The sequence below is a fragment of the Lytechinus variegatus genome, chromosome 12, assembly GCF_018143015.1.
Source record: "Lytechinus variegatus isolate NC3 chromosome 12, Lvar_3.0, whole genome shotgun sequence".
Classification (NCBI taxonomy): domain Eukaryota; kingdom Metazoa; phylum Echinodermata; class Echinoidea; order Temnopleuroida; family Toxopneustidae; genus Lytechinus; species Lytechinus variegatus.
In genome coordinates, this window is record NC_054751.1 from 33,928,057 (window position 1) to 33,950,277 (window position 22,221).

Genomic DNA, 22,221 nt, shown 5'->3' on the forward strand with positions numbered 1-22,221 from the left:
AGGATTTTGAAATTCAACAGTCAAGTCTACTCTAATAACAAGTTCATATTGATTGAGAAAAATAAGCATCAGCACTGAAATATTCATCAAAATTGGCTCTTTAATGAAAATGCTCTAGCATCTAAACTGTTCACAAAACAATTAAATACACAGCATTGGTGGTAAATGACAGTCTTGCAAACTCACTACTTTTTGGTATTTTATTATCAGAATATGAAAAATTTATTTTTTAAAGATTTGAAGATGTTGCTCTCTAATGAACCATATTAAGTTACAATGATTGTTTCACATGTTCAAATCATACAGAAAAACCTAATCTTTGCCAATTCAAATAGCAAGTGAGAGATTTTTTAAGTTTGCAAACCAACAAAATATGTAATTTTTAAAAACTGTATCATGCTAATTTCTTGTTGTTACATGATAGATAGTGATGAAATATTTCAGTGTTTTGCTTAATTTGTATATTTCATGAATTACTCCACTTGACTTGTTTGGTGGATATTTCAGAATAACATTTTGGGGGTCAAGTCCACCCTAGAAAAATGTTGATTTGAATAAACAGAGAAAAATAGGACAAGCAAAATGCTGAAAATTTCATCAAAATCGGCTGTAAATCGAGATAGTTATGACATTTTAAAGTTTCGCTCATTTTTCACAAAACAGTGATATGCACAACTCGGTGACATGCAAATGAGTCAGTCGATGAGGGCCCTCACTCACTAATTCTTTTTGTTTGATTTATGCAATATTTCATTCTTTACAAATTTGACAATAAAGACCAACTTGACTGAACCATATAGTATTAAACAATGCTAATTCCACATTTTCAGGGAAGAATTAATTGTTGTTTCACTTGACAATGAGAAAATTAGAATATTTCCTATTTCATATAATAAAATACAAAAGAAATAGTGAGTAGATGATGTCATCAGTCTCCTCATTTGCATACCAAACAGGATGGGCATAACTGCTTTGTGAAATTAAGCAAAAATTTGAAATCTCATATCTTTCTTATTTTACATCTGATTTTGATGAAATTTACATGCTCAATGGATTTTTCTCTTTTTAAAATTCAAATCAAATTTGTGTTGAGTACTAATGTAATAAAATCTACTGAACAAAGTAATATATCTAAACCAATATCATTTTCTAAAATAGCACAAATGAGTCACTTTCAATATGAATAAAATTAAAAACTCTGTCAATATAATTCATAGGTTTGACTTCTTACTGGAGGAAAATCGATTGGCAAAATTTGATAGAATTTACCATGATGAAAATAATGTAAAAAAAAAAAAAAACTCACTCAAATGATTAATATTATAATCATAAAAAGTAGTAAAAAACAAATAATCATTGTGGTAGCCAAAATTCATTACCACTTTAAAAAAATCGTAACATTCTCCATAAAAGACAGCAAAGAGCAATATTCTTTCACAAGTGGTTTCTTTAACAAGACTAGAATAATCAAGTACAATGTTCAATGAAAAATAGAATGGAATGGCAATGGAAGAATAAAATGAGAGGAGGGAAGGAGAGAAAGAAAAAGATTTCTGAAACCATTTTGAACTTCTAGAGACTAGAGTTATCACAGAATAAAAACAATATAAGGGCCTGCAAAATATCCTTATTCCATTCTATAATAGGGCAGAAAAGTATGGCTTATTTAAAAGGAATGGAGCAGGACTCAACGCTTCATTGCAACAGCAATCCTTCCAACGTGTTACTCCAAACCAGAGAGTACCGCGATCCCTTGCTCTACAATGAGTAGGACCAATAGGCAACCAGCAGAGACCACTGTCAATATTGACCTGATATAATCACATAGATTCACATTGAACTCTACCACTACACAGGCCTTGGGTGCAGTATGCATGTATGAGCCCTGTTTGTCCACTGTATGTGCACCCAGTGCTGAATGTGTGTGTGTGTGCTGTGTGTGACAGAGCGCGAGTGTGTGTTGTGGGAGTATGCAGAGTGAGCTTGTGTGAGTGTGTGTGCGTGCGGTAGATTGTGTATGAGTAGTGGACAGTGGCATTTGTACATGGCCGAACATCTACAGGATGGTTCTGGCTAGTTCGCAAAGCCACATACAACATAGTATCCATGCAGCAGCAGGCTATTGGAGAGAGAGACGGAGAGAGATACCATAGAGCAAACGTGCAACGCAACTCGCAGGCAGCATCAACAGATGACACGACTTTGAACCAGAGATTCAACCATAGATTTAACCATGAAAAATGGCAAGGAAATGCAAAAAGTATATAAAATGGAAGAGAACATACCCCTGTTTTAGCCTGCCTAGAGGCCATATTTGCTGGTGGAAGATAAGCCTCTGCTCGATGGATGGACAATAATTGTTCCGTATAAGAGAAGAAGAGAGAGCGAGAGAAGAGAGAGAGAAACCCTGCGTGTTTACTCACTCCTAGTTGGAAGCAAACCTTCTACTAACCACACACACACATAGTACTCTCATTATATACACCACATATGATTTGTATGCTAGTGGTATGGCAATGACCTCACACTCCAACGTTAATGTACTTGTATTGTGCGCAGCATTTGATTGTGAATGCTTGACCAGGCATGTAGAGTGACGCGAATGAGTGACTGAACCTGGCTAGATGATTGCCTCTCTGCACATCCAATCAAAAGCCTTTCTATCACTCCATGTATCCAAATATCATTTCATGCTTTTGTTACCATGCTTGATGGCTAAGTCTCCCCCCCCCTCCTCTGTTTAATAGGCTTCTGGTGAATTTCCAGTATTGGGTGGTCAAGGCTGGACCATAATTACATGTAGGCTCGAAATGTGAAAGAAATGAATAGCACTGTCTCACTATCTCATTGGCTAACAGGTTCAAGTGGAAGAGATAAGTAATCAGGTAATCTACAAAATTACCAACCTGGAACTGACTTTGCACACAGTTAACATTTCTCTACAGAAGTTGATGACATAAACTTATTTGATCAATCAAAACTCTTCACTAGTTGTTGCTGCCAATGATAAACCCAGTGCGCATGTCTCATTAAACATGATACATGTTCATTGTTGACCCAGCTTTCAGGCATAACATGAATAACATAAGAAAAATAGTATGAGGCTTTACTTCCCATCGATCGACATCACTCTTTGCTGATTGGCGGATGATCTTGTTGATATATAACGCTTCCTATTCTCTAGTCTGTACTTCCTTTCATTATAAACCATTCATGTTAGCTCCAATAATACCAACAGTCAAACACAACTGCACAAAACAAACTCCTCTCCCGTGGAGCAAGTTGAATAAAACAAAACACAAAGTGGTATGAAATTTAGAAATTCATATCCAAGATGCAGAGAGGGATAGAGAGAGCATGATAATGATGCCCAGCTGTCAAATATGCATTAACTTCCAGGAACATAATCTATTACTAATAAAACCAGATTGATATGTAACATAGGTGTAGGCCTAGTTCTAGGTGGTATGAGATAATACTAAAAAATTAGGTATACACTATTACTCAATGTTCTCAAATTCATATACATTTCTATGGATGATATATTATATACATGTTTGTGTGTGTGTGTGTATACATATATATATATATATATATATATATATATATATATATATATTTCAATCTAAGATTAAAGTTGAAGTCTTTTTTTTCCTACATGTTGCATGTGATAATAAAACATTTTTTGACAATGTGAAAAGTCAATTTGTGAAGTAGGTGAGTCGAGGTATTATATCTCTAATTCTAATTTACTCTGAGAATGTACAAGAACCAGTTTATAGATAATAGACCAGTTCGTAGTTACTTCATGGACAATTTTGGTCAAATGACCTTTCATTTCTTTCATCATGATAGGCAGATTTCAAAGCAAGATATTATGTAAGCTGGCCTTACATAGCAGGATGAAGAAATTGAATAGACCAGGTGACTAGAATAGCACACAAATAAACACTTAATGAAGGCATTTGTTGCATCCCTTCTTTGAATGCATATCTTAGCATGTACTTTGTAAACTGTGAAATACCAGTGTTCGTGGAAGTATTGTTGTTTTTTGTGGATGTAAATGAAAACGACAATTCAAAAGAATATATGAAAAAATAATCAAGACATCTAAGTTGGTGCTTATCTCATTAGATTTTGAAGCGCCATGTCACTTTAGTACAAATGACCTTCTTCTGATCATGCGTAGAATCTTTTGATCATGCGCAGAAAGGAACTACGAACTGGCTTATTGAAAATATTCAAGCTAAAATGAACTTGATGTCAGTCGATACTTCTTTTTCAGTTTTGTGCATTCTTTTAAAGTAATTAAATTTCACCACACTCTGTGATTCCAATGAGTCTGCATGAATAAGACTATACAGAGAGGGAGGGGCTTGGCTATTTAGGAGGTGCATTTGGAGGCTGAGTGACCACAAAAGATTGATAAACTGCATTCATGCTCTCTGACATGATAGTGAGGCCAATGCCAAGAACTCATTACTAGTCTACTCCAATTCAGACCTCTTATCATAATTACACTTCACAGCCTAATGCAGTTTAGATAAGAATTGTCATTCATGTGTTTCCAAACCTAACTGTACAATACTAAAATACATGCATTGGCAATGTGGTATTAAAGTGATTTTAATACTGATGTTGAAAATGGGCATCACCTGCTGGTATAAAAAGGTTTGATTTTGAAACTACAACAGATGCACTGAAGCAGCATCTAGGTCAATTCCACCATGCCTCTATTTTGAATATGCAACTGCTGTCCTTAGGCAAGTGAAAAAAAGACTGAATATATTCCACTAAAAATAGATTGTTTGAAAATGGAATGTAGTGTAGTTATCAAAATTTCTTTTTGCCTTTTTTTTTATAAGCATGGTCTTTTCTCTAGCATATCATACATGCTCTTCAAGGCAGCTAGGAAATTGTGTTCTTAATGCTGGGAAATAATACTGATGGAATTGTTCTACTTCTAGTTACTATAAAAAGAAGACTTAAGTCTTTTCCTGCACATGTCAAAGGATAAGTTCAGTTTTTTTTTACTACTTAGTATTTATTCAGAAAAGATTTTTGAAATAGAAATCTAGTACAAGTGACCACTATTACTGATATCCTTCAATCAAAGATAAGCATATTTAAGAATATAAAATGCCTTCACATAGGCCTTCAGGCTTCTTGTCAAGAAAATAGGACAAATGAAAATTACAAATTCATGAACATATTACTTGCCCCCCCCCAAAAGGGATTCTACCATTCATCAAATAAATAAAAAAAATGTGAGCAATAAAAGAAAAATTAATATATAAATAACTAAAGATTCACTGAATGAATAAGGAATAAAAAAATGAAAATAAGTTTGTGTTTAGTGCATACCACAGTATATAGAAAATAGTATGTTTAGTGCTCCAAAAGATATGGGAAATAGAAATCCCCCCCCCCCCCACAAAAGAGAGATATTATTATCAACATTAAAGAAACGAGTATGTTACAGCTTTGGAAAGTTCAATTTGGACTGTTATTCTCACATTCCAATTTACAACATATCTATTTTCAGGCAGAATTATGAAAAATAAATAAAAAATAAAATGTGCATATTAAGTACATTGCATACACACCTTACACGCATGAATTTATTCAATACCTCATCTGTGCACAGTACACTGAAGCAGAAGCATTAATTAATAATGAATAATAATAATAGGTATCTACAGTATATAGCGCCATCTATCTAGAAATATTCTATTCCGAGGCGCATTGTTTATTATTTTTATTACCCCGGCTTTAGCTCGAGCTGCCTTTCAGCGCTCAGTGCATTCAAGGAATTCATCCTGCCAGGTACCCATTCACCTCACCTGGGTTGAGTGCAGCACAATGTAGATAAATTTCTTGAAGGAAATTGCATCATGGCTGGGATTCGAACCCATGACCCTCTGTTTCAAAGTCAGATGACTAATCCACTGGGCAACAACGCTCCACATTATTATGTAAAGGTGAATACCAGTATCATGAAATGTCAAAAACAACCTGTATGTTGCATTCAATTTATTATCCCACACTCATCAAATTTACAGGGTACTTGAATGATTCAATTTACATGTTAAGTAGCCCATTCATGATGAAATGGATATTTCCAAGATTAATGGGTTTCTCTTGGCCTAAAATTGATATGAACTCAATGCAAAGAGTAATGAAAAATCATAAAAAATATCCCTCCCAAGGAATCTGAAATATACCTAATATAAATCAGATTGCACTACACACAGTTGTGTTGAAATAAAAATGCTTTCTGTCTAAACAGTATTGCGATTTTAACACCAAATTAGAAATAAAAGGAAAAAATATTGCTCCAGAGCTTTAAAAATAAAACAATTAAGATTTATCTCTCACTTTTTGAAAAAAAAAACATTGAAATATCATCATTGAATAAATATTCAGAGGTAAATGAAAAATTCTTCTTTGAAACACATTATTAAAAAAAACAGTAAGAAACAAATCAAAATTAATACATACAAGGAACAAGCATTCCCCCTGGTATTATTCACCTGCACCCTTACATTTAGATTAAGCTTAGCTTATAGTGGCAACCCCTACCACCTTCAGGAAATTGATATGTAATAGAAAATGCAAATTTGTTTGATGTATTTTCTTTAATGTTTTTTTAAAAAAAAGTTGTAGAAACCAATAAAAGAAATGAAAAAGAGTCAATTCTTACACTGAACTGTTTGCATTTTACTTTGAAACTATTCATTTGTAAATATTTTCAAAGGAAGAAATTTTCATTTTGTGTACACTAAAACATAGCTCACACACACACACACACACACACACACAAATTGTATAATTAAAAGTGACATTATAGCCTATATGACTCTGACTCATGTAATCAAACAAAACCTAGGTCTAACCTGGAAGTGCTTGGGAAAAAAAATGTTTGATTTCATAGCCACTTAACAGCCCAATAACCATTTTTGTTTTATCTAGGATTTGTATAGTATAAAATTTGACTCAAATTATGAAAAAATAAATTTCAACTCATTTATTTTTCACTTAACAATATTCTAATAAAGTGCCCTTTCAGCAAAACTTGCATTAAAAGGGACCCAAAAATCGTAAAAACAATTTAATTATATAAAAGTTATAAATGATAACAAACAAAACAAGAATATACAAATGAAATGCTTTAGAAAATATTAATGAAAATATTGAAAAAGTGAGTACATAAAGCAAGAGCAAAGAGTGCGAAAAACGTAAATGAGTTGGCGTCTGGAATTGTATAAGCGCTTATCCAATCAAAATATTTATTGTCAGGTCAGTAGAACTGGTTAACAGATTATCCATTCCAAGACTAAAAAAAAAAACCCTCTGGCTTTAGAATGGACATAGAAATATCCTGCTTCCCTGGATAACATTCAACTTTAAAAAAAGGAAATTGAATATAATAGTGCACATGAAAGATGATCATAATGGTTTCTTCTCACTTGAACAGTCACTAGAATGTCAGCTGTTCTTTGGCCTAATTAGAAGCATTAAAGATAATTGCTCAAGTTATAGCTATGCATTATTCAAACCTATTACAGTGTGTTCTCATATCCTAATTAGGGTGAATTCTTTCATTTATCATACCCATTGCACCCTGCCAGAGATACTGTTCTAAAATCCTAATTACAATAAACTTACTTTGAAGAACAGAACAAAAGAGCCAAGTGACTCCTAATTTTATCTCACTTCATAAGAAGGCAATTGGCAACTATGTCTGTATTCTGCGATAGAGGGCAGCAGAGGACATTAAGATATGAGCAAAGGCACTAGTAAGGGTTTATTTCCAATTCGTCTACTGCCAATTCGTCCAATTGCCAACTCGTCTACTATCATTTGGTCTATCATCAGTTTGTCTACTCATCACATGGTCTACTTTCATTAAGTCTAATGCCATTCCGTCTAATAACCAGTTGGTCCAATAGCCATTTAGTCCATATACCATTTGGTCTAATTAAACAAAATGAATGAAAAGAAAATGGGTGTTAGACCAACTGAATATTAGACGAAATGGTAATAGATGAACTGGTGACTAGATAAAGTGATGATTGAACCAAATGGCTATTGGACCAAATGGTTGTTAGACGAAATGTTGATGGATGGAATGGCATCAGACCATGCGTTGAGTGGACGAGTTGGCAGAAAACAAATTGGCAATTTACCCTTGTAAGGAGGAACTAGGCTTCTCAAAGGTTTTCCAAGGCCATCCCTAGACCCTTACTAACTGGCTTGCACCACAAACCTGAGCCTACACTAGCATAAACACCAGTCTTAGAATGAATTTCATCAACAAACGTTAATGGAAACCCTGTAATTTGTATGATCATTCCTAGAGGCTTGTTAATTAGTTTCTTGGGAGTGTAATCTTTGGTAGATTCTAGAACTCAGATCCAGGGGGGTGGGGGGTACTTACTATAAATGTATGATAAATATGTGCCGTGGTTGAGACCCCCATTGTCGGCCTAAATTTCCGTTCCAGAGGATCATTAATTCAGAGAGCCATAGAAATTCCTATTTTTTCTTGTTCCAGAGACCCTCAAATTTGTGATTTCTCAGCCGGTCAGAGCGGCATGCTTGATTGGCGCAGAGCCAAAGCGCCAGGCCGCTGAAGCTCCCTGTACTCGCAGCTAGCCTGCTATGAATCTAGCAAGATGCGTGCGCCATTTTTTTATGTAGCCGCTACTACGCTACACCTACTATGTAATGAGTTCCGGAGACCCCCTTTTTTCATGTGGTCAGTTCCAGAGTATTGCATTTTACTTTTTTAGCAATTGTTGATCCAAGAGCTGTTTCGGAGACCCTTGTTTTCAGACCAAGATTTAGTTCCAGAGCCCCCACCCCCAACTTTGGCACTGCACGTAGGAATCATGTTATAATTTGAGGACCCCCTCCGGGCTCCAGTGAAGGTATAAAGCTTAAATGACTAGATCTATAAAAAAAAAGAGAGAAAGAAATAGACTGAAAATTACAAGTTAGAGTTAGACTAAAACAGAGAGAGGGAGACAAAATGGGAGTGGAATAGAAAGAGAGTGAGATAGAAAGAGAGGGGAAGAGCTAAGGGAAGGAGGGGGGGGGGGTTGAGAGAATAAGAAGGTGGTTTCAGACCGCCTCGAAGTTCGCCAGTTCCAGGTATTCTCTGATCGGGAAATTTACCCCGATCAGAAAATACCAGGTATTTTGGTAATGTGAAAGCAAACTACGCGTAATTTCCCCGAAAGAAAATACCCGCTAAATAGTAGGTACTTGGCGAAATTACGAGAACTTTCGTAGGGATTTTTCCAAGGTCGCAGGTATTTTGTCGTTGGGCGCGGCGGCGTGGGTGGCTGCTGGGCTCGTGATTTTGAATCTCCCGCCTTGCCTGCTTATCAGACCACACTGCGCATGCTCGTAACTTCGGGAACTTATCCCGAAGGATGTGTTTCGGGGCGGTCTGAATGCAGGAATAATTAACGGGTATTTTTTAGCCTTAAAAAGTTCTTGTAATTTAACGGGGATTCTTGTGATCGAGGCGGTTTGAAACCGCCTAATGAGAGCTTTTTATCTTCAATCTGGGTCACTTTCTAACCCTACAGAATCCAGACAATCAAAGCCCCTTACTTCCTCTCCCTCCTGTCTGGCTATTTCCATCTATGACCAGTAAAACAACAAGAAGGAAACATAACTTCAACCACAACTCTAGCCTCCATTCAAGTTAAACATGAATTTTTAAACTAATTTTTCTATCAATTTTGTTGTCAGTATGACATTCGTCAATCCCTAAATTGAATGCCATCATTACTTCTTTTCCTTACATCCAATTTTGATGAATTCTTTCCAGCATTATGCTTTGATTTTTTTATTGGGTAAAATAAACCTTGGGTGGTATTAAACTTTGATATGGACATTTATTTCATGAAATGAAAGCAGTCTTACTGTTAACATATTGGAATTCCAATAATTCAAACCACTAATACCACATACCGGCTATCTTACTGTTTTTGTGGTCAGTAGTGAAAGAAACATGTTGAAATGTTTTCTGGAAAAAGCACATTCCTGAAGGATTTTTTCATGTCTCTTTACCAATCTTGGGGTAAAAGAGGAAAAACAGGGGTGAGAGAACCTTTCATCACAGATCATTAGTCAAAGTTTTTTTTTAAAAACCTCTCATTGTTCATGAAACATAACTCAGTAAGCACATTGAAATGTAGGTTCTTCGCATGAATTACCAAGAATATGACAGAAACATGTAACAGAAGTTGCACCACTCTGAACATTTCTACAGATCTTAACAAATCTGTTTTTTTACTTTTCTGATCTGTTGTTCGTTTCCAGTGAAAATCAATCTTTTTATGACTTCATAGCTGCTACATATTGTTTCACTATTACCCTTTTTACACAGGATTTTCTTAACCCCGGACTATCGCTAACCCCGTACTATCCTTAACCCCGTACTATTTCTTTTCCTTTTCACACATGCCAAATTGTTATTGCTAACCCCGGATAAGGAATGCTTGCGTTTTACACACGAAACTTTTCAGAGGCGAAATCATGATCTCCAGCTGGCTTCGCATTGTAATTTTCATTGAGCAGGAAAGCAAGGTCAAATTGGGCGCGCCTTTTTTCGAAAGTCTTTTGTTCCGAGAGATGTTATAATGTGGAGATAACATGCAACCATATGGAGCAATGCGACTGTTTTTTCCCGCGAATTTTCATCTCACCGGAAGCATGTACCAAATGACGTCATTTAAACACGTTTACGATCGTGGTTCTGTTTATACTTCCCTAGAAAGCCTGATTCTGGTCAAACAACCTTTACAAACGAACCTTTTCCTGAGTTTACGATCAGCGTTTTGAAACGTCCTTTAAAGAAAAGTCATAGGGACAGTGATTTTCCGCAATCGCGGAAAACGGACAGAATTGTACCCCGCGCTCGTACCCGTACCGGCCAGCGCGGCCGGGTTGGGCCTCACATGCACACATATCGCTCCAACTACACGGTCGTCTGTTGCTGCCCTCTACGTTTGAAGACGTAACAGCACAATATCATGGTCTTAAAATCCAAGATGGCGTATTGGAAAAACTCGTTGACTGATGATAACGATGTCCAAAAACCCCAAAATTATCGATGAAATTTAATTGCACTATAACATAATGTGAAAGGTGAGGATGTATGCATGCTAAATGTGTTTAAAAAAAAAAAATTATGCACCCGCATAGATCCGATTAGAACTGATTCTATTGTGTTGTTGGTACAGTAGCAGATACAAACTTTGACCAGCGCGAGTGTGTATGTGTTGTGATTTTGCTACTCAATGTGTAAACGGAATTGTCACTTTTCCATATGTACAAAGTCTATGGCATGCTGAAACAGAATTTGAGATTTTCTGAAACGGAAAAGGGCAATTTTTTAAAACTGAAAATCACGGTCCCTAAAGTAAGCATGGACGCAACCATGTTTTTTTGGACTTATCACGTATTGAAACGCTGATTCTGGCCTGAAAAGTGGAAGCATAAACATGGCCTAATACATTGTAAAAGCCAAACCAGACTCAATCTACATCAATACAGGACATAGAAAAGTACAGCTGTTCACATGCAAAGAGGAAAATTAATGTTGAGCCCATTAAAGGTATGATAGATAACTGTTTAGAATGCGTCACATGATAGCACAGTGAAAAAAGATTCACAACCAAAATCTACATTTAATTGCACGCTCCAGCAGACATGCTAGAGTAGGAGAAAGAGTAGAATAGCGACAAAAATACCATAAATCCTATTAATTTAAAGACTGGTGTTTCAGAGTTTTATGAAACAAAAAGAAATGCAGTTAAAGGGGTACTCCAGGCTGAAAATAACATGCTTTGAACAGATGAAGAAAAATCAAACAAAACACTGAAAATTTCATCAAAATTGGACAAGGAATAACATACATGTAGCTATGGCATTTTAAAGATTTGCATTCTTTTGGTGAAATAGTTCTAGGCATGTCTTCATGAATAAAGCAAACTGATAAAGTCATATAACCACTTATTCTTTTATGAAATTAGGTTAATTCATTTTTTTCTAAGAACTTTAAAAAATTGATTTAGAGCATTAGCTGTCATTGCTACAACCTATTTCATTATAAGGGAGATATATCATTCACACAAGTATGAAAAAATGAAACAATTATCATTTCATGTAATAACATAAGAAAAAGGAAAGTGGTGATATGACGTCATCAGCCCACCTAATGAATATTCACGATGACGTGCATATAACTCTTTTCACAAAACATCGCTAAACTTTAAAATTCAATAACTTTGTTATTTGTTATCCGATTTTGATCAAATTTTCCGCATTTTGCTCTGTGAATTTTACTCTGTTTATTGAGATATAGTGTGCATAAGTATATGCATTGAAAATACAGTTTCTTCAGATGGTGAACATTGGGCACTCGTCCAAAGTCTTGTGCGGCACCTATCTATACAAACCTTGCAAACACTGTACTTCCACTGAGGCACTAGATTCTCCATGTTATTAATTTTTGCTACCAACAAGTTTTAAAAAAAAGAATTTGAACTCATCAATATTGTTAATAATCATGTTGCATAGAGAATTATTAAGTTATCAAAACTAAAAAAAAAATCAAATGTCTGAAACTAAGAGTAAAAAAAGTGATTGCAAAGTGTCTATTATCCCTTGGCTATAAACTGCTAATTGTGCATATACTTGTGACAGTTTTGTGAACTAAGCAAAATTACAACATGTTCACTGTCACACTTGTTTGATTTTGTCTACAGGCCCTAGATATCAAAATCATCTCGTCGTTGAAATAAACCTTTCAAGGAGCACACCAAAAGTTTAGACAATATCCCAAAAGAATTCTGCTATTAGACATGCCCTTACATGACAACATAGAATACAAATTAAAGACCATGAATCGAACTGTTGCCTTTACATTGACTTCTTACAAAACACACAAGTGGTATATAAATAGCAACTGAAAATGCTTTTGTCACACATCATAAACGCAGGCAAACTCAGTGCACTTCCCCTGACCTCTCTCACTTATATACAACAAAACTATCTATTGAAATGTCACCCTTTGAACGTATGAACATCACACTCTGAACTATCAAGAAATCATTGGAATACACCCTGATGCTTCTCACTAAGGAATCATTCATGAATCACAAGATGTTGTGATCACAATGTTCAAAATGTGCCTTAACGCCCTCGACCTTCCACTTAAAGCCTGTGTATAGCTTTGGTAAAGGGTCAATAATGTGATTGATAATCGAATATCATCTAATATGACAGTCTTACTGAAGCGTAGAGACCGTTAGATATTTTTCCAACTGCACTTCTCTGAGAAAATTTCAAATATTCAAATCTTGGATATATAGCGCCCTCTCTCAGCGATGCTTGTTTTAAATTAAAAAATGGGCATTCAAGCACTTATCTTATAAATTTAGTGATTAGATATCCAAAAGTTACAGACAAAGAACATATCTTGAAAGTTTCAGCCCATTCCATGATTTGGAATAGGATTTAATTGAAAGACAAAAACACACAGATATTTTAATTTGATCGGGTGACCCAATCAAGTTAAATTTCCATGTAAAATCGCTAAATTTATCCTGTAAAACACATTTTCATTTCATATCCTCCACATCATAACTGTTATAGGGCATATCCATTCATATTAGCTAGCAATGAATTGGAATAGTGATAGGTGCATTTTGGTGGATTTACCAAAACTATACACAAGCTTTAACGTTGAAATGTGTATTATAACAGAATAAACCCATTCATAGACTTCACCCTTATGTAGGATGTATGCATATATATATATATATATATATATATACATACATATATATATAAAAAGAAGGTTATACAGTTAAGAAATAAATAAAGCCAGGAAAAGCAGCCAGTCACATAGTTGCAAAGTGTTTGAAAGACTTACAGGTTACCATTCGCGGAATTAAAGAGGGCGCTGTAGGACAGTATTGACGCGTGCAGCACTTGCTGCCATTCCTTACCATAATCAGCTACAAAATTGACATGAAAATGTCAATCATCAGCCAGTCACATAGCACATGCACATACTACACATATACTGCACTGCGTTTGGCTCCATTGGTGTCGTCCCATACAATGTAGCAGTCACATTTCCCCTACAGTGGCCTTACGGCGAGTCGAAAACAGCCGTTTTATTCATTTTTATTCAAACCACACAAAAAAATTGCACTGCCACTGCGTTCCGAGCCCTGCCTTTTCTGTGAGTTGTGTTCACAACAGCGTGATGTCGCTATTGTTCAAACTGCTAGCAATTGCTTTCTGAAGGCAAGAAAAGGGTTTAAGCACTAGCAAATGGTTTAATATGAATATGAAATAAAGCAAATGCTGAAGATGTTCTTTTGTGCCTGAAGCAATTGCCACGTTTTAATGTATCTGAGTCTGACCCAATGTCCAAGGTTTGAGGATGTCAATCGAGGCAATGCAGATATTAGGTACTAGGTACCAGAGGTAATTGTTCAACCCATTTCATACATGCAATGGGGTCCAACCTCTTCCATAGTAAGCAATCGGTAAAATCATTTTCATCAACATTTTCCAGTCTCATTATCATATCTTGCACTTTATCAAAATGAGTGACAGAAGAGCATTAATACAACATAAATTAACGGTCATTAATGCTTTCTACCTCTCATCTTGTGTCCCACTCCCAAGGATAATGCGGTGAACGTAAGAGGAGTCGACACATCTCACTCTGATAATAATCTATGATTATGTATAAAATGAGGGATAGAAGTGACTAGATAGTCATTAATGCTCAATTCAAATCAAAAGAGTGATCATAATCGAGGACATTGGAATTGGAGAGGAGTGTCACTATTTGGGAAGATATCATCTATTAAACTCATTTTCATTTCTTAACTGATTGTGACAAGGAGAGAAGATTGAAAAGGTAAAATATCTAGAAGAGAGAATTATTAATTCCTATTAAAGAATCTTTAGAAAAAAATACAAATGTGTTTATATTCCAATCTCAAGTTTAACAAGCAAAAGTACTAGTAAAAAGAATGTTAAAAGGAATGCCTACAGATAAAGATCATAACTTGAAAGAAAATAAGACATCATTAATAATTTGAATTCCAGACATTCAAACCAACTGGATGAAACAAACAAATTTGTTTTATAAAAGGTTTAGGATATATATTTATGCAGAATTTTCTGGCATGGCCAATATATGATTTTAATCACTTACACACAATTTTTCACCCTCTCTATTACCACTTCCTCCCTTTCTTTTTTGTTTTGTCATTCCTCTATTTTTTTTGGTAACTGATTCTCCCTTTATCTTCATATTGGGCAGGATCATGATTTTTTAAGCTTATCGGGGGAAACGCTTGAACAAAACATTAAAAAATTTCATAGTGTGGGATACAGTCCATTAAGACACTTTTCTCATCCTATCAAATAAATATTATGGAAGCATGGAGTTTTCCAATATTCATTTTGTTATGGTTGCTGTAGCTTTACAATGGTTTGACCTATTTTCAAGACACGTTTTACCAGTCAGCTTGCATAGCAGAGATGCATAAATGATTGATTTGTGTATTTAAGGGTGGTGTTTTATAAAGCTGCTTGTTAAGTTCAGCATGAAGAGGAAAATGAGTAGCCAAGTTTACACGTCTGATTGACTTGATTCAAAGCTAAGAGTCACACTAGACGGTCTCAGACGGCCTCGAAGTTCGTCAGTTCCAGGTATTCTCTGATCGGGAAATTTACCCCGATCAGAAAATACTAGGTATTTTGGTAATGTGAAAGCAAACTACGCGTAATTTCCCCGAAAGAAAATAACTGCTACATAGTAGGTACTTGGCGAAATTACAAGAACTTTTGCGGGATTTTTCCAAGGTCGCAGGTATTTGGGCAATGTGAAAGCAATTTACGGGAACTTTTAGCCCAGCGTGTCGTTGGGCAAGGATGCCTTGGGTGGCTGCTGGGCTAGTGATTTTGAATCTCGCGCCTTGCCTGTTTATACAGACCATACTGTGCATGCTCGTAACTTCAGGAACTTATCCCGAAGGGTATGTTTCGGGGCGGTGTGAATGCAGGAATAATGAATGGGTATTTTTTAGCCTAAAAAAGTTCCTAATTAAAAGATAAATTCCAGTATTGATAACGATCTTAAAATGACTTTCTACAGAATCTAACATAATGACCACCAAAGTGTCTGTTTGTATGAATAAAAAATATGTGCCAAAGGATTCTGAAAGAAATTGTGTAATTGCTGAGAAATAAGCAAAATAAGCGCGGATTCCGTCGGGTCTTTATTCCAGCAATAATAATACACTGTCCCACGTGTGCCTATCTGTGTTGGTGATCTTCAGTGTAAACATTTATCAGCGTAGATTTCAAGATTTCACAAAGTTCAGTTTATGTAACTTTACCAGATCTAGATCCTCGATGATATACTGACAATTAAGCCTGGTTTTACAGACTTTCTCATGAAATCAGAAACTGCAGCTATTGGCATTTCTCTCTAACGGGGATTCTTATGATTGAGGCGGTTTCAAACCACCTATTCTCTGAGTGAAGTTAAATGTACGGACAGATAATTATCATCTTATATAAAGTGCTGATGGAAAGTTATATATGAAAAAAATTGGTTCATATTTTGGCAATTCATCATGTTAACGTAAAATGAGTCACTCATTCTGTGACCAACTTTATAACACAGCAGCACCCTGGTTCACTATGTTATGCTGTATCTGAACATAAGTTTATCCCTTCTCTCCTCTATATCACTCCCTCTTTTACTTCTCTGTATCATGTTCAGCTCAATCCATTGCATAATTTATTACGTGCCACTCTAAGGGTGTGTTAATGCTTCCATTGCGAGGACAGAATCAGCGATTTCAAACGTTGATTCAAAACGCCGATCGTAAACGTAGTTCTGGGAGTGCTGTTTATGCTTCACTTTTCAGAGCAAATCATGATCTCCAGCTGGCTTCGCATCGTAAAGCGAGGTCAAATTGGGCGCGCCTTTTTTCGAAAGTTTTTTTTCCCGATTGTTGTTATTACGTAGAGATAACATGGAGCAATATGACTGTATTTGCATAGCATGGACGCAACCGTGTTTTCGACTAACCACGTTTGGAAACGCTGATTCTGGCCTGAAAAGTAGAAGCATAAACACGGCCTTAAAGATATTACTTTGACTGAACACTTCAGGGTAGCTTTTAAATGTAATACAAATGGGAATTCCATGCTTATTATGCGATCTATAAAAACAAAGGGTTATTTGCTTCTTTACATGAAAGCTCTATTCATGATAGCATCTGCCACATGAAGGCAATTTCCATCATTGTCATATCACTGGGCAAACACAATCAAATAGATAAGCCTCATTACATATAAGGTGTCCTTTTTGTTTATCTCATTTTTTTCAGCTTTGATAACGAACATAGCTGGAGGCTGAAAGGATAACATGAACTCATGAATAAAAAATATCCATTATTTATGCAAAAGGACTTATCTCTCACATGGCAATGACAACAGAATGAATATATCTTGAAAACAATGGATGGGTAATTTTCAAAATGAATTTCAATGAATGTGCATCAATCTTTGTGAAGTGTACATGAGGGATTAGAATCATTCATACCCAGGCACTTAACATAAATTTGCATTACCTTCATTTCATTACAATTTCCAATAGGAACATTTGCCCAGTATACTGTAGAAAAATACCCATTCAAGACATAGAGGCCGTTCTCATTACGCTTTCTAAAACTAGTTTACTGGAAACCGATTCAGGAAACCACTTTGGAAGATCGCTTTGCTAGCGTTCCCACTTGATCACACGAAAGTGTGATCGAAAGGTTCACGTAAAGCGCTCTTGTTGCTATGGAAACGCTCTCAGTGGGGTGACACATTTTGCGCAAAATTCGAAACCACAGCATAGGCATTCTACGCCTGTTGTGTGGAGAAGCGGGCTCAAAGTGTGCGAAGATCGCTTCCCGAAGAACGGTTGTGTACTCACTTACGCTAAAGCCAGTTTAATGAGGCAAAGCGATCTTGAAAACTACATCGCGAGGTGGTTTTCCAAACTGGTTTGGAAGATCGCTTCCAAGACCGCTTTGACCGTTCTCACTACGCGTTAAACTAGTTTCCACTAAACTACTTCTAGGAACGTAGTGAGAACAGCCTCATACACAAATCTGTACTAAACCCAAGTGAGGTAAATGGGTACCTTGCCAGGAATTAATTCCTTAAAATGATTGGGTACTGTAGCCGTAGGGCAACCAGGCTAAAGCAAGGGTAACAATATCCAAATCTTTGGGAAGTGCATTGATATTATGTGTTAGGTGCAGCAAGAACCGTTTCTTATTATCTTTATGATTATTTAAAAAATCCATGAAATGTATATTAATGTCTTTGAAACGATTTCATGACAGTCAAAGAAGAAAATAGAATGTGATGATGAACATAACAGCAAGTGTATGAACAAAAATTTTTAATTGTATTTTCCTTGATTTATTTCAGCTTATTTGGTGTTGATCATGTGTAACAAATCCATAGGATGAATCAACTTCAAATAAAGACGGCATGATTACCGTACAAGGGCACTCATGGAGTAAGCCTGGAAGAAAAGGTATTCATGTAAACTCCTTTAAGTAAAGTGCCTCTAGTCATAGTGAAGTATAGGTGGTTTCAAACTGCCTCGATCACAAGAATCCCCGTTAAATTATGAGAACTTTTTCAGGCTAAAAAATACCCATTAATTATTCCTGCATTCACACTGCCCATGAGGTGGTTTCAGATCGCCTCAAAGTTTATCAGTTCCAGGCACTTTCTGATCGGGAAATTTACCCGATCAGAAAATACCAGGTAATATTGGCAATGTGAAAGCAAATTACGCGTAATATCCCCGAAAGAAAATACCCACTAAATAGTAGGTACTCTGCAAAATTACGAGAACTTTCGCGGGGATTTTTCCAAGGTCGCAGGTATTTTGGCAATGTGAAAGCAATTTACAGGAACTTTTAGCCCAGTGTGTAGTTGGGCGTGGGTGGCTGCTGAGCTAGTGGTTTTGAATCCCGCGCCTTGCCTGCTTATCAGACCATACTGCGCATGCTCCTAACTTCAGGAATTTATCCCGAAGGGTATGTTTCGGGGCGGTGCAAATGCAGGAATAATTTATGGGGATTTTTTAGCCTAAAAATGTTCTCGTAATCTAACAGGGATTCTCATGATCGAGGCAGTTTGAAACCACCTATTGCCAATATTACCTGGTATTTTCTGATCGTGGTAAATTTCCCGATCAGAAAATACCTAGAACTGACAAACTTCAAGGCAGTCTGAAACCACCTTATGACTCTGTTTAAATACCCACACAACTGACAACAACAATATCTCATCAAACCATTTTCTTATCAAAATCAAGATTCAAGCAACCCCTTACAAATATAGTAAATAAAATACATATGGATAATAAATTTATATCAAACCAATACATAATCAATGATTAATAAATAGACAACGAAAGAATAAAATCTACCCTAATGTTGATATAAAAATACCAGGATTCAGAATGAAATTAGGCTAACCAATGTCACTATAGTTTATTAATTCGTCTACTGTCATTTTGGTCTACCATCAGTTCTTCAACTCACCACAGGGTCTACTTTTATTTAGTCTAATGCCATTCTGTCTAATAACTAGTTGGTTCAATAGCCATTTAGTCCATATATTGTTTGGTCTAATTGGACTAAGTGTTACATTGTGCAAAATGAATGAAAATGAAATGGATATTAGACCAACTGGTTATGAGACGAAATGGTCATTAGACGAAATAGTGATTGGACCAAATGGTTGTTAGACAAAATGTTGATGGACAGAATGAAAGTAGACCATTTGATGAGTGGATGAGTTGGCAGCAGACGAAGTGGCATTTTACCTTCCAATGGTTGGACCCCCCTGAACCAACTCATTGCCTGGCCGAATTGCTATCACATCAAAATAATAGCTGAAGGCCGGCCAAAAGGAAATTGATGAGAATGGGGTATAACATAATCATTCAATCATGACACTGATAAATGGACAAGGGAAGTCAGGTAGATACACTGGACTATGGACAAGCAACATAAGTTGGCCATACTATACAGGCTTCAGGTCAAGGCCATAGTGGTGTATGGAGTCAAAACTAATTAACTAGATTAAGCTGTAAAATAAGAGATCATCACTTCCATGTTTTATACTTTACTTAGATCTCCCGCAGTGTTTCATTTTAGTACACTCACATATTGCCCGAGAGCAGGCAAGCACAACTGGTAGAGGGCATCAAAGTTGCTATTATGGTGGCTAAAGTAGTATCCAATGGTAACTACCATGGCAACAATGCTCAGTAGCCAATAAAAATCAAGGATCTGTGGAAGTTACCTAAGGATGGCAAAGTTGACCTTTAGGTACCATTTGTGCAACACGGTTTTGGACTCCTTGAACAAAATGCCCTTTAAACAATACAAATAATACCATCCTTCAAAAATCATAGGCAATAATGCTGCTGGAAAACTGCTGCGCATGGAATATACATGTATACGGATGCTCAAGAAAAAAATTGTGTAATTTTGCTCATATTAAAAAATAAGCGCTTCCTTTTGTGTGATTAAGAAACTTCAGAAAAATTCAGTTTCAAATAAATGGTGCAAAACAAGACCCGGAGATGGATGTGCAGCCATGTAGGATAAAGTCTCATCGTATATACTTCTTCATATAACACGGCGCGAATTTAAAGTCTGCCCCTTCAGCAGATACTTGCCAAAAAATTGTTGCTTAAAAGCAGAAATAGCGTATGCAGACTCGGAGTGGTGGCAGTGTTTACCCGCCCTGACTAGAAGAGCTGAAATGTTGTGTCAATGCACTTTTTTAAACCAATGTATACTTTATAAATTCTGGCAAGAAATACACGAGTCCCATAGCTGGGAGAGGAAAAAGGAGTAGAAAAAAGGTGTGGGAAACAAAAGGGAAAAGCAAATTCGATATTTATCCCACACGGAGCGCAGGAGCAAAATTCTGTAAGAGAGAGTGAGAGAATGTCTTATTTAGGTTTTTATTCATTTGACAAAAAAATAAGAAGGAAAAAAAAGAAAGCTACACCCTCCTTCCCTTCTCTCCCCTTTTTCTTTTTCTCCATTTTGGGGACTTTTTTTTTTGGGGGGGGGGGAGTGACTGTCTATATGCCTGCCTATGCTGGAGTCAGAACATTGGAGCTCACTCTATTCAGCCTGATACTGTCTCACAGTTATTATAACTATTAACCTATTTTTTTTTCTCTTCATGGCAAACTTGTGATTTGTTTGGTTATTGTTAATTTTTTTAACTAACAACAAATTCTTTAAACTAAAGAAAAGCAGAATTTGTAATTCTTTCCATGTTATTTCAACAACAAATTATTTTTGCACCTATGAACTTGTCATACTGTATTTGTCAGTTTCTAGTGTCCAGCCATCAAATGGCCGTTCATGCATGATTTAATTACATGAGAAAGTAAAGAGAGAATATGCACTGCTACCTTATATATGTATAATCAAGTCATTCATGGACATTACTGGTAACTTTCACGATATTAGGAAGTGACATTTTCATGACATAGACATGGCGTTTACATCAGAGGTTCTTATTATCAACTTCCTTGTTTCCTACAATGAAATAAGTTTCTATATCACAGCGTCAGTCTCAGATATGAATCTTGTATGTAAAAGAGTGCCTTCCATCTTCCTCGGAAATGACATTGTTTTACATCATAGAAACAGATTAAAGCCACTCGATTCGACCGATATAAGGTGGATACCATTTGCATTTAAATTTGAAGGTCAGGCAGGTGTGATGGATGTTAATTCCTAAGAGTAAGACGAAACAAAGCAAAATATATTTACCTTCAAATTCATCAGCATAATAGGAGAACAGCTTTGGCACATTAAATTTGGTGGACATCTGCATAAGATACAAACAGAGTAGAAATGATGATAAAATAGTACTTGAAACTGATTACTGCCATAGAACATGAGATATAATAATAATGTCCTCCTAGCCCTGAAAATGAATATAGGCCTACATGATTCTCTGATAGGTCCATAGTTCTAGAGGAGCAATAGATAGACCATTTAGAAGTTCCAGATATTCCCTGATATTGAATTTGCCTCCAATCAAACCCGA

General features: G+C 36.0%; 1 protein-coding gene across 2 annotated transcripts in view; it reads right to left on the reverse strand.

Moving 5' to 3' along the window:
- Positions 1 to 22,021, reverse strand: part of LOC121424744 (ikaros family zinc finger protein-like) — a 35,586-nt gene extending 13,565 nt beyond the window's left edge. Inside the window, exon 1 of one of the 2 annotated variants that reach the window (XM_041620504.1) lies at positions 21,942 to 22,021. The gene's annotated coding sequence lies outside the window, so the exon portion shown is untranslated. Of the gene's footprint in view, positions 1 to 2,285; positions 2,510 to 21,941 lie in introns of those variants that run through there. The other variant, XM_041620505.1, reaches the window with a different exon arrangement.
- Positions 22,022 to 22,221: the final 200 nt, after the last annotated feature.